This window comes from Harpia harpyja, chromosome 15 (assembly GCF_026419915.1).
Source record: "Harpia harpyja isolate bHarHar1 chromosome 15, bHarHar1 primary haplotype, whole genome shotgun sequence".
NCBI classification, from domain to species: Eukaryota; Metazoa; Chordata; class Aves; order Accipitriformes; family Accipitridae; genus Harpia; species Harpia harpyja.
The window spans coordinates 26,529,891-26,543,105 of NC_068954.1; the positions used below are offsets into that span (position 1 = coordinate 26,529,891).

At 47.3% G+C, this 13,215-nt stretch overlaps 1 protein-coding gene across 1 annotated transcript in view; it reads right to left on the bottom strand.

Moving 5' to 3' along the window:
• Positions 1-2,879, bottom strand: part of ELOVL5 (ELOVL fatty acid elongase 5) — a 38,829-nt gene extending 35,950 nt beyond the window's left edge. The window contains exon 1 of the mRNA XM_052809939.1: positions 2,856-2,879. The gene's annotated coding sequence lies outside the window, so the exon portion shown is untranslated. The remainder of the gene's footprint in view (positions 1-2,855) is intronic.
• Positions 2,880-13,215: the final 10,336 nt, after the last annotated feature.

A 13,215-nucleotide genomic window follows, 5' to 3' on the forward strand; every position in this document is an offset into this window, starting at 1 on the left:
CTATATTTATGTACCAAATATGCACCAGTTTTAGTCAAAGACACTTCATTTGATCAGCTGCTGGTATGTAAAAGATTCTAAACTACACAAAGTGCAATTGCTTTTTAAAAAGCACAGTGAGGCAAACAGCCCAGCAGCCAGACTCTTCCCCAGCTTGCAAGATAAAGCTCCATGGCATATTAATTTCACTGCTGCTCCCTCTGGTTGCACTGCTCTCTCCTGCATTAAAATACAGGAGACTTAAGTTAGATCACTTATGATAAATTCACTTAGCCACTTATGGATAAAAACACAAAGAAGTTCCTAAGGGCTTCCAGTGTGCATTACAGGTGTAATGTGTATCTTGTAAGAAATTCAGTAAAATCCAGCAAAATTCTGGCACGTCTTTCAGCGTCCTTGACCCATGTCAGTTGGCAACAGCATCTTCGAGGGCAAACCCACTCTTAACTTCAGCAAACTCAGCACAGTGGTCCCTTTCATCTGCTCCTCAGTTCATGTGAAGCTGGAAAGGGATCTCCACCCAGCTGACCCCAGCCACCTCCAGGCACCACAAGTTTTCAAGTGAAATCCTCACTCTATGTGTGCAAGGACAGGTCACCCCCAGGCAGAGTACATGCCTTGGCTACTCGTTGCTCTGAAAACAGATTATGTCTAGTGCGCCCCAAATACATGAATACTTCTATAAGAAACTCCAGCTTTCATTGCTAAACAGCATCAGATGACCATGCGTGCTACAGGCTTACTCTCCGTGACACAGCTTCAACTTCTGTTAGCAGCGGTGAGGATACACCAGTATTTATCTCTAGCCATGGAGTTTTCTAACAGCAGAGGAAAACCTTAGGCCACGACTGCACTGAAGGAACGAGGAAGGCTTAGAGTGAAATATCAGAGTTATATTGCAAAACTCTTCAGCATTATTCACAAGTTCATATTAAAAATAAATAAATCCCCTCCCTCTATACTAGCAGCTAAAAACTGATGCAGCAACACCGTTAGCCCGCATCTACAAAAACTTCACAGCTGCAAAACCCTCCATCCAGCCGGGGCCACCAGCGACAATTTAAGCCGACGGCTTACGGCAGGCCCGCAGCTGCCAGGTCCTGGGGGAGAGCTGCTCCTGCAGAGACAACCTCAGCCTGGAAGCAACCTGGCCTAAAACTCGGGCAAAAAGCTGTGCTGCGCCGCTGGAGACGCCCGCCCGCTTGCCCTCCTCTGGTTTCAGCTGCAGGGCGTGCTTCCATTTACACAGAGCGGTTTTGGAGACTTCCTGATCGGAAGCATCCTAACTGCAGCCGTGCCCCTGCCCCTGCCTTGTTTTCCCTCGTCATCGCTAGCAGCCAGCCGAGCTCTTTTCTTGCGTTTTTCGCTGCAGCCCCGAGTACTCTGCTGCGGTACCGAATCCCCAGCACCAGAGATCACCCAAAGCATTGAGAATACAAATTAGGCATATGGGGCACTGCCGTTCAACCGTGGCTGGGACACTGAGTAGGCAGTACACCCAGCTGCGGAGGGAGAAACACCTCTTGTCATTGCTGAGAAAGCCAAGATGTTACTATTCCTGCCCAGGTCTGCAAAACTGGCCTTTTGTCTGCAGATTCAGAGCATGGATCAGTGCCGGAAAGCTCTCCGGATCGGATCCTCAGCTGCTGCGTCCCTGGGAGGTGGGAGGAGGAGGAAGGCAGAAAAGCAGCCAGCGCAGGCAGGGAAGGAGAAACACTTAAATTGCCCATGACGATACTCCGCATAACCTGAGCACTGCCAACTTCCAATGCTGCTGATGCCCGAGGGTTTCCAGGTGAAGGAATAGATAAAAGCAAAGTCATAAAGTTTTTAAGAAAGTCCCTGCATATGCAGCTGACATACTGACACATTTCTATCGCATGCACTTTTCTACTTACTTCCTAATGCTTGTACTCTTTAATCATTTAGATTTTAAAATGGGCAGGCACCTTTTAGAAGCACTGCACATCTCCATGGCGGTAGTTTAATGTGGCATTTGCCCTGTCCCACAGACAAACCCAGGAATGACTGTACAGCGGCTCCATTTCTAAGCCAGTAATGCGGTCGGGGGTGGTAAGCAAGACGGTGGGCTCAGGTGAGAAGAAGATGATGAAGAAGATGATGATGAAGAAGATGATGATGAAGAAGATGATGATGAAGAAGATGATGATGATGAAGAAGATGATGATGATGAAGAAGATGATGATGAAGAAGATGATGCACACGCACACCCCAGGGGAAAAGACGGGTCAGGGTTTTTCGTTTGGAGCCGTAGCAGCGCTCAGCTCCCTCCCAGCTCCCCGGGGAGGCAGCGTACGGCCGAGGGCCGTTTCCTCGCCGTTAAAGGCAGCCGGGGGGGTGTGTGTGTGTGTGTGTGTGTTTCCCTCCTTCCTGCCCGTATTATTTCTCCCGACTCTGTGCCCCGCCACGGCGGAAGGAGCCGCCGCCGCCGCCGCCCGGGGATGCAGTAGCCATGGCAATGCGAGATTGCATCATGCTCTTGACTAACTGCACCGGGGAAAGACGCTCCCGGCGAAAACCCCGGCCCTTCCGCCGCCCCGTCCCCTCCCTCCCTCCCCCGGCCCGCCCGCCCGCCGCTGCCGGCCCCGGCCCCGGCCGCGGCCCCGCCGCTCAGCCCGCCTTCCGCCCCGCGCCCCACCGCCGCACTTGTTGCGCGCCCCGCGGAGCGGCGCCCCCCGCGGCCCCCATCCCGTACCCGCACCCCCCCCCCCTCCTCCTCCTCCTCCTCCTCCTCCTCCTCCGGGCCCGGGCGGCCGCGCCGCATCCCGCCGCCGGGAGAGGAGGCCCGGCGCTGCCCGCCCTCCCTCTCTCCCGCCCGGGGAACGCGGCCCTACCTAGCGGCGGCGGCGGCGCTGGGGGCGGCGGGCGGGCGGGCGGGCACCGGCCGGCTCTGTCACGCTGCGGCGCCGCGGGGGCGGGGCCGGGGGCGGGCGCGGGGTGGGGGGCCCCGCCCCCCCAGCCGGCCGTGGGCTGACCGTGACGTAAGAGTGGTGCGGGGGGCTAACGGGCGGCGGCGGCGGGGGGGGCGGTATGACGTCACGGCCGCCGAGGGCCAATCCGGCGGCCGCGGAAGGTTCGGGAGCGGGGCGGGCGGGGGGGGGGGGAATTGGGCTGGCTCCGCGGGGGGCTAGCGCTCGCCTGAGGCGGTGAGCCGCGTCCGGCCGGCCGGCCGAGCCCCGGCGCCCACTCGTGAGGATTAAAGGGAATATTGAGCGGCTCTTGGTGAAGCGAGGGTTTTCCCGGGCCGGGCGGTGGAAGCAGGAGGCCCCAGTGAAAAACAATACAGGGTCATGTAATTAAAGACTATCACGATGAGATGAGCCGCACGCCTAAATTAAAGGTCGCAGCAAATGTCGATGATCTGTTCCCTGTGTTTTGAGTAGTGGGCTTTTCAACATTATAGTGGTTTTAAATATAAGCTCTGGGTGCAATTCACATGTAGAATTTTAACTCGGCCGTACGATAAACCCCCTGGTTTTGTTAGGTGATTTGGATGCATATACCAAGCCCGTCCCCACAGTGTCAGATGTCGGCAGAAGGAATCTTGAGGCATCCTCTTCGGCTCCTCTCCAACAGCCGGGACGCTTAACAGAGGATGAAAAGTCCCCGCTACCTGCTCCAGACACTTCGTTACCTCCACGAGGTCCTAATGGGGCCATAGCGAGGGAGCCTTGGCTTTAGTATGGCCAACAGGAAGAAAGCGGTTTGTTTCTTTCCGTCTCTCACATACTCCCTCGTGCTGGAAGATGACCTTTGAATTTCTTTTTTTTTTTCCCCCCTAAGAGTTTGTTCCGTCTCTTTGCTAATTAAATGAAAATGTTACATAAATAAAGAGCAGCTTTGCTTTGCAAAGGAGAGGAGTCGAGCAGCAATTTGCATGGGTTTTATTCAAGATCAAGTATCTGCCCTTCTATGGGAAGCAGTCAGCAATTTTGGAAAGCTGGAGGAAAAAGGGTTTCCTGGCGCTTCCTCTGCAGCTATAGAAGGCGGCCGTACAGGTGAAGCCATCAAGGCAAACCATGCCAACCCAATGCCCAGTGGCTTCTCCTGGGCAGTAATACACCGGTCCCATGTCCACGGTCATTTAGCTGAAGGTAAACGTGTGTTGCAACCTCACCTAACCTGGCTGAAGCTCAGCGTGCAAACAGTTCCCAGAGGTGATGCCGGACTGCAAACAGGCAACGCAGTAACGCAGCAACGCAGCGTGTTTGCCCAGTGGGATCAGAAATGATCTTCCTTAAGCTCTTACTGGGACAAGAAAAAAATCTCTCTCCAAAGTAGACATCGAGGCTGTGCCATAGGTTTTTGTTTAATCTTATTTATTTCTTACTAGAGTAAGGTGTTAATAGGAACGCTTTTTGGTTTGGGTTGAGGTTTTTTTTTCTTTTTGTTTAAAGCCCAAGTCTCCATTTCCCTTTCTCTTTGAAGGACCAAAACCCTGTATGATTTTTGTGTGTGTGATTTGAGGCTTTGTAGCAGTTTTCAGTAAGGTGTGAGCACTCACAACTGTCCTCGCCTACGTGTTTTAACACTTTGGAAAAACAAACAAAAGCCAGCACAACTCTCAAGCGAGTACGCCTTTCTGAAGGCCCTTTGCCCAAGTTTGTGTTTTGGATGTTTCCGAGGCATCCCTTCTTGTTTGAGGGGAGTCAAGCAATTTTTAGCAAAATTAATGGAATAAGCCACAAGTCCCATTTTTTCTCACTTGAGCTAAAATGTCCTGAGCTCATTGAAACGTGACCAGCATTAGGTCTTTTCACATCTGTAAATCTGAACTTGACTTTTCAATGTGCTTTAAATAAAGTTGCTTCCCAACGGGTGTACACATTTGTTTCCATGGTTTATTGATGAGAGATGATTGCACCAAGTGTTACTTTCACAGCCAAAACAGCTTTCTAAATCTGGAAGATGCTTAAATAATTAAGATTCAATCTGGTGGTTTAAAAATAAGAACCATTTGCAACTTTAGATGCAAAAAGGGACGGAGCGGGGCGTAGGGATGTAGGCAGAGAGGTGGGTGGTGGCTGGGAAGCGAGCAGCACCCCGGCCAGGGGAGGGATGTGCCGCTGCCCGGTCCCCGCGCCGTGTTCCGCACGAGCCTGCCGGAGGCTGGCACGCACCCGCTTCGGCTCCCTCCGCCACGGAGCTCGCTCTTCTCGCTTGATGGTGGAGTTTTAATGGGGCTCTGTATGCCCGGGGTGTCGAGAAGCTGGCACTGGAGAGGGGGGACACAGCTGCTGACGGGGGAAAGGATGAAGCTGGGGGGGGGACTTTGGCTTTGCCAGCCTGGCTCCAGCGTGAGAGTCCCTGCCCACCCACGGAGCTGCCGGTTCTTCCATCTCCTGGCCTCTCCAAAGTGCTTGTGCCATTATCAGTCAGAGAACAAGAGCAAGGTCACGGCATGGGAAATGTGATTTCAGAATTACCCATTTGAGAGAACGAAGCAAACAATGCCAAATGTTTTGGCACTAAACGTTTGGCATTTAACGAGGGGTAGGGGCTGGCCAGTGTCGTTCTGGGCTGCAGATGTACTGAGTCTCAGTGTTGTACCTGTCCTCTTGGAGCGGCTGCAAGTTTGTCAGGAGTGAAGACATTGCCGTTGACCTCTCCACCAAGCGCTGATGAAATTATTGCTCATCTGTTTGCTCAGGATGGGCTTCAGAGACCTCATTATCAGAGCGGGATCAATGAGGCTGGAGTTCAGAGAAGGGCCAATTAAACATTATTAGGGATTTAGACAGAAAGATTGTTAGGGCAGATTTAAAATAAGTTATACCTTGCATTTAATTTTTACCTGTGTCTCACGACTCTTGTAATCCTGCTTTTTGAGAGAGAAGAGGCAGAATCTAAGCACTGCGGAAAGCCAAGTCCTAAGTGACGCAGCCTAGGTTGCAGCAGCAGAGGTGACAAGGCCTCCGCAGATCTGCTTATCCTCACTAAATCAATGGTGAGCAAAGGGAAGAGGTTAAATAGGTGCTAGCGTTTGAGAGTACGGGTAGGAGGAGAACAGCTGGAACAACTGAAAGCAGAGCAAAGAGTCAGCGAGGGCTGCAGCACTGGGGAGATGAAAGAGTTTGGAGTAGAAGGTCCATCAACGTGGTGTTTGAAATTACCCTGGATAAAGTGTGTGTTGCAGGGAAACGAGCCTGAATGGTCTTCTTTTTGGAGGGGTGAGCTACCAAATCTGTCGTCGTCTTAAAAAAAAATCTATTACAAATCCTGGCTAGGCCTATTTAGTAGTGGTTCATCATACACACTGTAATGAATAGGTCCTTGTTTTGATTAGAAACAAATTAATACATTTTTTCCAGAAATAAATTAACAAACTGATTAGAATAAATAACCATTGCTTGCCACTCAGTCATCTTAATGGGAATTTTCAGTTCTTCCTGGGTTTGCCTTGGCTTCCCTCCAGGCTGACTGTGGCAGCTCCATGTTCTTTATCAGTGAGATAAGTGGGATGCGATTACTGTTGTCTTTAAATCAGGCACTGGACTAAAGTATCAGGCTTGAAATTTCAGCATCTCTCTCTCCTGAATACAGCGTTTTCTTCTGTTGTGCAAACCACAAATACTTCATGCTGTTTGTACAACTTTGTCTAACTTTTAAGTACTTGATCTTCATAGAAAAAGCTTCCAATCGAGGTTTTCTTCACAACTTCGTACTTGGCAGGTCTTGAAAGCAAGTGGCTGGATGAAGCTGCTATTTTGAGATTCCAACACAAAACTGGTGTGAACACACTAACACTCCGTTCTGAGGTATGATTGTGTTACAAACTGGCATTAACTTTTGAGGGTGCTTTTTGCGCTCTGCCATCGAGGGCAAAATTCTCACAAGCTAGAGTGGAGGCAGGTTTTTGGCCCTAACTGTGTTCCTAATCCAATTTCACGCATTTTACATTAACAGCAGTTACTTTTCTGCATTTCCTCTTCCTCCTCTTATATCTCCCTGCAGTATGCAGTGCTGTAGGCAACTGATTAAATAGGACTGAAGACCTGCACCGACTCACCAAACTTGCAGTGTGTTTTAAGAGCCAGGTTTACCCCAAATAGTGTCCTGCAAGAGCAAAATATTTTGTTTCTTGCCAAATAGGTCAAATAATTAGGAAGTCTTCTCTGCCATTGGTGTTAGTATGTTTTTCTTTCTCACCATGCTGCTCGTCATCTTAGAGAGAAAATTTGATTAAAGTCCACCCTTGTCAATGCTGCTTACCTTAGTTGGGATATGTGCATTTTTATTTGGTGTCGTCAATTGGCTGCTAAAGATTTAATTGCCCCGAGCTGAGAAAATAACAAGCCCCGGGAATCTTGCCACTATATACTAGCTGGTTTGCGCCTATGGCACTGCTAGACAGCTGTCACTTGGCAGCTGCTGGGGCTGCTAATAGGAGACACGTGGAGAATTAAAAGTAGTAGTAAAGGAGCAGGTAGTTTAAAAATGGGCATGAAGAAAGTGGTCACTTAACCCAGAGGCACAGGTACTCAGCTAACCCACGTGGGTAATGCCCATGGGTGCTCCCCAGTCTGTCTCTTCTTTGTCAGTGTCTACAGCAGAAGTGGCAATCAGGAGCGTCTCATTTACAGCCCTGTACTCAAACCATGCCTCTCCCTCTGGGGCAAACCCAGCCTCTGGTACGGCACGACCCACCTTAGCCCATACGGGGCTTTTGCTGATGGTTGCAGTGTGCAAGGGAGGGAGCAGGATGAAAGGATCGCCCTGGTACTCCTCTGTCCCCCTGGCTCTGCTGTGACCCCAGCCAGCCCCGGGACCCTGGCCCTGCGCTCTCTTTCCCTGACTGCTTTTGGGTATTCCCCTCACGATTTGGGCACATCTGCAGTTAAGAGTAGAAGCTCTTCAAGGGGGAAAGTGAATTGTCACTTCACCTAGCAAGCAGCCTCTGCTGCTGTAGAGTGATTTTATAAGAGCTAATGGTAATCATGGTAAGGTGAATAAAGGATAAACTGCATTATTTTGCATTAGTAATTGGATGCCTGCTCCTTGCCTGTTCCTGTTATGGTGCCTTTTTGTTGACTTAGTGTATGGATTACAACATCCAATCCTTCAAAACAATGTTCATTCTTCCAAAACAACATCATAAACCCATCATTGTCCACTGCAACCTGTCTCCAATTTTCTGCTTTATCTCAAAACTAGTGGGACCGGGATTCGGACCTGTCATGTTACTCAGTATAATGGAGCTGGGAGGAGTACAACACTGTATTTCCATTAAGAGTATTAGATGTTCTGGTTTGGAGGAGCAGTTAAGGGCAGCATTTGCCTTCCCTTTTCACGTGCCATGCTCCCTATCCCTTTCTCTTTAATCACAGCCAGTGTAAACTGAGATAATCCTGTTGTTGAGAGAAAACATTGTCTCACTGCTTAGAGCAAACAGTAAATCATGCTGTCTTAATGCAAAAGAAGAGATGAGGGAAAGTATTTTTGTAAATGCTCTGATCTATCTGAAAACACGTCCACTAATCTGAATGGTTGTCATTCTGCATTGGGATTTTTCAAGTATTAAGTCCATTCAAAATGCCTTGTTGCTGAACTTTGCGGCGCCAGCTCTGACCTGGTAGTCAGGATAGTTATTAAGTCATTACTGCAGTCATGTTTTTGAGGAGGCTGTTTCCCTACAGAGCACTCAGACCCTGCTATAGCTCCTTTCCTCTTTCAGTCTTAAGTGTTCACAGAAGATCTTTTCTGCATTTTGAGAAAACCATTATAGCTGGGCATTTGTCCTGAGTTAAAACTATTGCATATGATTTTAATAGTCTGTTTTATTGTGGGATCTCTGTCTGTGCAGACCAGCCCAAAGCCTCCCTTCCTGGCTGCAGGATCCTAAAGCCTCAGTACACAACACTGAGCCCTCTCCTGCCCATCTTCCCAGGGAGATCAGTTCACTGCAGATCCAGTGGGCTGTCTCTGTTGCTTGCTCAGCCCATGTCCCAAGGCGAGAGTAATCTTTCTGCCTGATATAAAGTGTTCAGATATCCTTTCCCACTTCTAAGGGTTGTTCCTGCTCTCAGCTGGGAGGGCAGAACCTGCCTTTGCCCTGTGGTCTCTGCTGCCTTCTTGGGACCTCTGCGTGTATGGCCTGGGAAGAAAGAAGGCTGGGAATGTATGTTACGGGCAATTGGAAAAAAAAACCAAGTTAAACATTCAAAATAACCAGTGTTTGAGGGTTTTTCACCTTCTCACTGACCATCTTCAGAGGGCCTTCTGAAGATGTGCAGCTGAAAATTGAGGCGCCCAAACCTATGGCTGCTGTTGATGTTTCCAGCCCTGCTGCTGACCTCAGGAGAATTGTGGGGGGACCCTGGGTGGGTTCCCCAGCTGCAAGCTACCAGCAGCACCCTGCCAGCTATTGGGAATAATCTCTGGCGAGTCATATAGCCACCAGTCTGGGTCAGTTTTTGTGTAGGGGGTATTTTAGCATAAGCTTGCTTCTTGTTAGATGAGAAGTAGTTTCGTTTTCCCTGGGAAGGAGGGGTGATTTGGCTTTTATTCTCCTAGAAATGCATTTTTTTCCCAGCTGTGAACAATACTGGATATAGGTAGACACTGAGATAAATAAAGGTGAATTTTCATCTCTTCCTCCCTCACTCTTTGCTTGTTTTGACTACTTACACTGTAAACTCAGGGCAGGGACTCTTTCCCACTATGTGCATGCAGAGTAGACCTCAAATATTTAGGAGATGGGAGAAGGGTATAGAAATGCTGCACCCCCTGGAGTAATTTTGATAATGACCCAAGGAGCTCTAAGGGAAGATGGTACAGTCTTGGTAGCCCTCCAGAGAGGCCTCACAGGCTCATCATGAGGTTGTAAGTAAGCAAAGGTCTTAAAGGTGATCGAATCCATTCCCTCACCTTTAGGCACAGTGAGATTTTCCTGAGCATAGCCAAGGATACTAAACTATTCCTGCTGCGCAAGGTTAAGCAGCCAAACTGAACATCCCCGGCCACACAGATCACCATGTCCCAAGTGTATCGGTTGAGATTGCGACTGCCAACCAAGGCCTTGTGTTCAAGTCCACAGGAGGTCGTGGTGGGGTCCTGGGAAAGAAGAATAGTTCTCGTTTCAAGCGGAGGCTGCTGTCTCTGGGAGCACAGTACTGCTGTTGTTCAAAGAAACAAGCCTCATGTACACTTTTGAAAATAAATTGTATTAAAAACAATGCCCTGGTCAGCCTCATTAATTTCTTCTTGAACCCACTGCCTTCCTCAGAAGTCTTTTAACCAAAGAAATACCAATAATAACAACAATTAAAAATAGCAAGTGACTACTTATGACTTCAGCATGAAAGCAGTACTTTAATATACTTGGATTTGCTTCCAAAAGTATTTTTCTTCGTACTGCTGAGGTGACATTTCTCCAAAGACTTCTTTTATGAACAAATGCATTTGAGTTTTCAGTCCTTTTTAGTTTTATGTTTTTTCATTAAGCCTTACACTTATTTTGATGACACCTACCATTTCTCCTGTGCCTCTGGTGCAGAATTTGATTTATAATCTTAATTCCAACTTCCTGCTTTCTTAATTTTTTTGCATTTATAACATTTCCAAGCTGTAGTCTGCTAAAACCTGTTCATTTGTCTGCCGCAATCTTTGGTTCCAGTCTTTTGACACAAACTTTCACTTTAGTACTTGAACAGTCCCACTAACAATTATTAGGGTTTCTGGCATTTATTGGTTTATTTGAAAAGCTATAGGAGGATGGCATGATTACACTATAATCAGAAACTATGTGCTAGCCTCTCACACCAATATCCATCCTACTTAGCTGCAGTGTGCTGATGACATGATGTGGGTTGTGTTGACTGCTTGCCTGAGTAGATGGCTAGTACATCTACACCTGTGAGTAGCTGCTTTTATGAAAATATTGGAATTATGAGACCCAGTCCTTATTTTTTTGTCTGTCCTTATTTCTCTCACATAACTCCATTTTTAATGAGGCATTTAAAATTCATCTTTCTGAGTCCTGTTACAGTTTTGTCTCTTGCATTTAAGGTTTATCTCTTCAGTGATTTCTGTGGTAAAAGATTCTGTTTCTGAACTTGATCTCATTTTCTGGTTTGGCTGTATCAATGTCTAATAGCTGTACCATTATTATTTGATAACCTTAAATACCAAGTTTTTATCTAATCAAATTTAGAGGAATTCTGTATTCTTGTAATTGTCTTTTTCTCATTTAAAAGTAAAAGATTTAGTATGGTTGGACTAGTAGCTGTTTTTATTTTACTGTTGGATTGATTTTATGCACTGAATTTTTCTAAAATTGAAAGCAGTAGCAACATATATCCAACCTGAGGTTTTTCTTGTGTTTTCAAACAGAAACCAGAAGTGGGGTTTTTGTGTTCCGAAAAATTGACTAAAGAACCCCAAATATATCAAAATTGGCAATTTATTTTAATTTTGCAGTAGTGCAGGGCAAATAGCTTGTATTTAGTGTCATTATCTCCTGCGATGTGACAAAGGTGAAGACTCACAGGAGTTCCTTTTCTCTCGTTTCGGGTTGTCTATTAAAATAGGAAGGATATTAAGTATCTTAAGGTCTACTTCACTTCAGCTGGATGATCCCAGACTTTCTGAACCTTCAGCTCATGTCAGCCTTGTAAAGTTCCTTCCTTAAGGCCCCCTCGTCATCACATATTTCATTAAAACACGGTAAGGACCCAAAACTTCTGAGCAGTCACTGGGGCTCATTCGCTGCTGCCTCCAGCCTCCATGTGGGAATGGCTGCTGTGGGATGTCCCCGGACCCTTTCATCTCTGGGATGGCTTCTCTGTGTCAGGACAAAACAGCTGGAACTCAGAAATGCCAAGTTACTGCTGTTTAATGAGTTACCACATCACTTCAACCGCAGAAATAAGTTGTTTGTGCTCTTACTTCCTGTTGGAAATGAGAAATGAAGCACATCAGCCTAAATCGTTGCAGATCAAAGCTAGCATGCTTTGCTTTTGCTGGGGACTGAGGGCTTTTAGCTACTGCTCCTGCACAGGGACTTGTTCAGCTGCAGGGACCGCTTAGGTGTCTGAGCCCCATATGTTTATAACAAGAACTAAATTAGCTCAGTGTATACCGGGGACACTTAGGTTGCTAACAGCTCTCCTTGGCACCAGAAGCTCTTCTAGGCATATATATGAGAGTGCATGTGTTCTCATAATTATAGTATCGCTACCAACTTGCTATAATTAGACAAGTTAAAAATTGTCTGAGCTCCTACTTATTGCTGAAATGTGCTAAATTCCGGATGCAGTTGTTGCTGAGAAGAAGTGCTTTGAAGCTTTTAGCTTCAGCATAGGCGGTATCCTCACACCCTCCTCACCTTTTGCTTGAACGGAGCTGTTTGTGTGGGCTGAACATGCATGGATGGTCTTTGTAAACAGCTCTTCTTGTCTTTTTATTATATACCAGGAGAAGCAGTAGAGGCTCAATAAAAATAATACCTTTATGCCACCTGCCAGCCTTAAGTGTCAAGGTTTTGTTATTTTATTACAGCAGTTTTTCACTGAATATGTTTATTTTCTGTGTTGGGGGCTGCATAGAGCATCCTCTGAAACTCAGGAAGAGTAATCAGTTCACTCCTTTATTCTGTGTGAGGTGTCTGTGCTCCTCATCCCTTACCTCTTGCAGATAGCAGGTGCGAGCTTTGCACAGCACGGACATGAGGTTCTGGCTTGGAACTGCTGCCAGATTCAATAAACTGCCATCTTCGATGTATCTTGGTTTCTTCAACCTACTTTTATGAGGAAATAAAAAAGCATCACCAAGGCCTATTTGCTTTTTGCTATAACTGCTCCTCCTCATATCATTTTGACAAGGTAGTTGCCTTGTTACATCCCTTGTATGGATCATTGACCATGTCGCTTTTTATCACCATCACATTTTTGCTCCAACCCTGGAGTGACAGCGCTGATGGCAGAGGAAAGGCAGCTCAGAGCTGAGACTTCTGGCCCCATTCTCATGAGCATAGTAGCAGGGGATTCATCGTCGGAGGCTCTCATCAGACACCTCCATTCTTCACATAGTTTCTTATTTGTCTCCTAGATCTTGGCAGGCTTTCTGCTTCCACCCACATGGTAAAGGCTTGTCTAGTAACGGCAACAGCGTGAAGCCCATTGAGATCAGAATTGCAGACTAACTGAGCCTAACTCCCCCTTTTGATAGTGGAGAGTTGTCTTCTTTAAAGGAAAG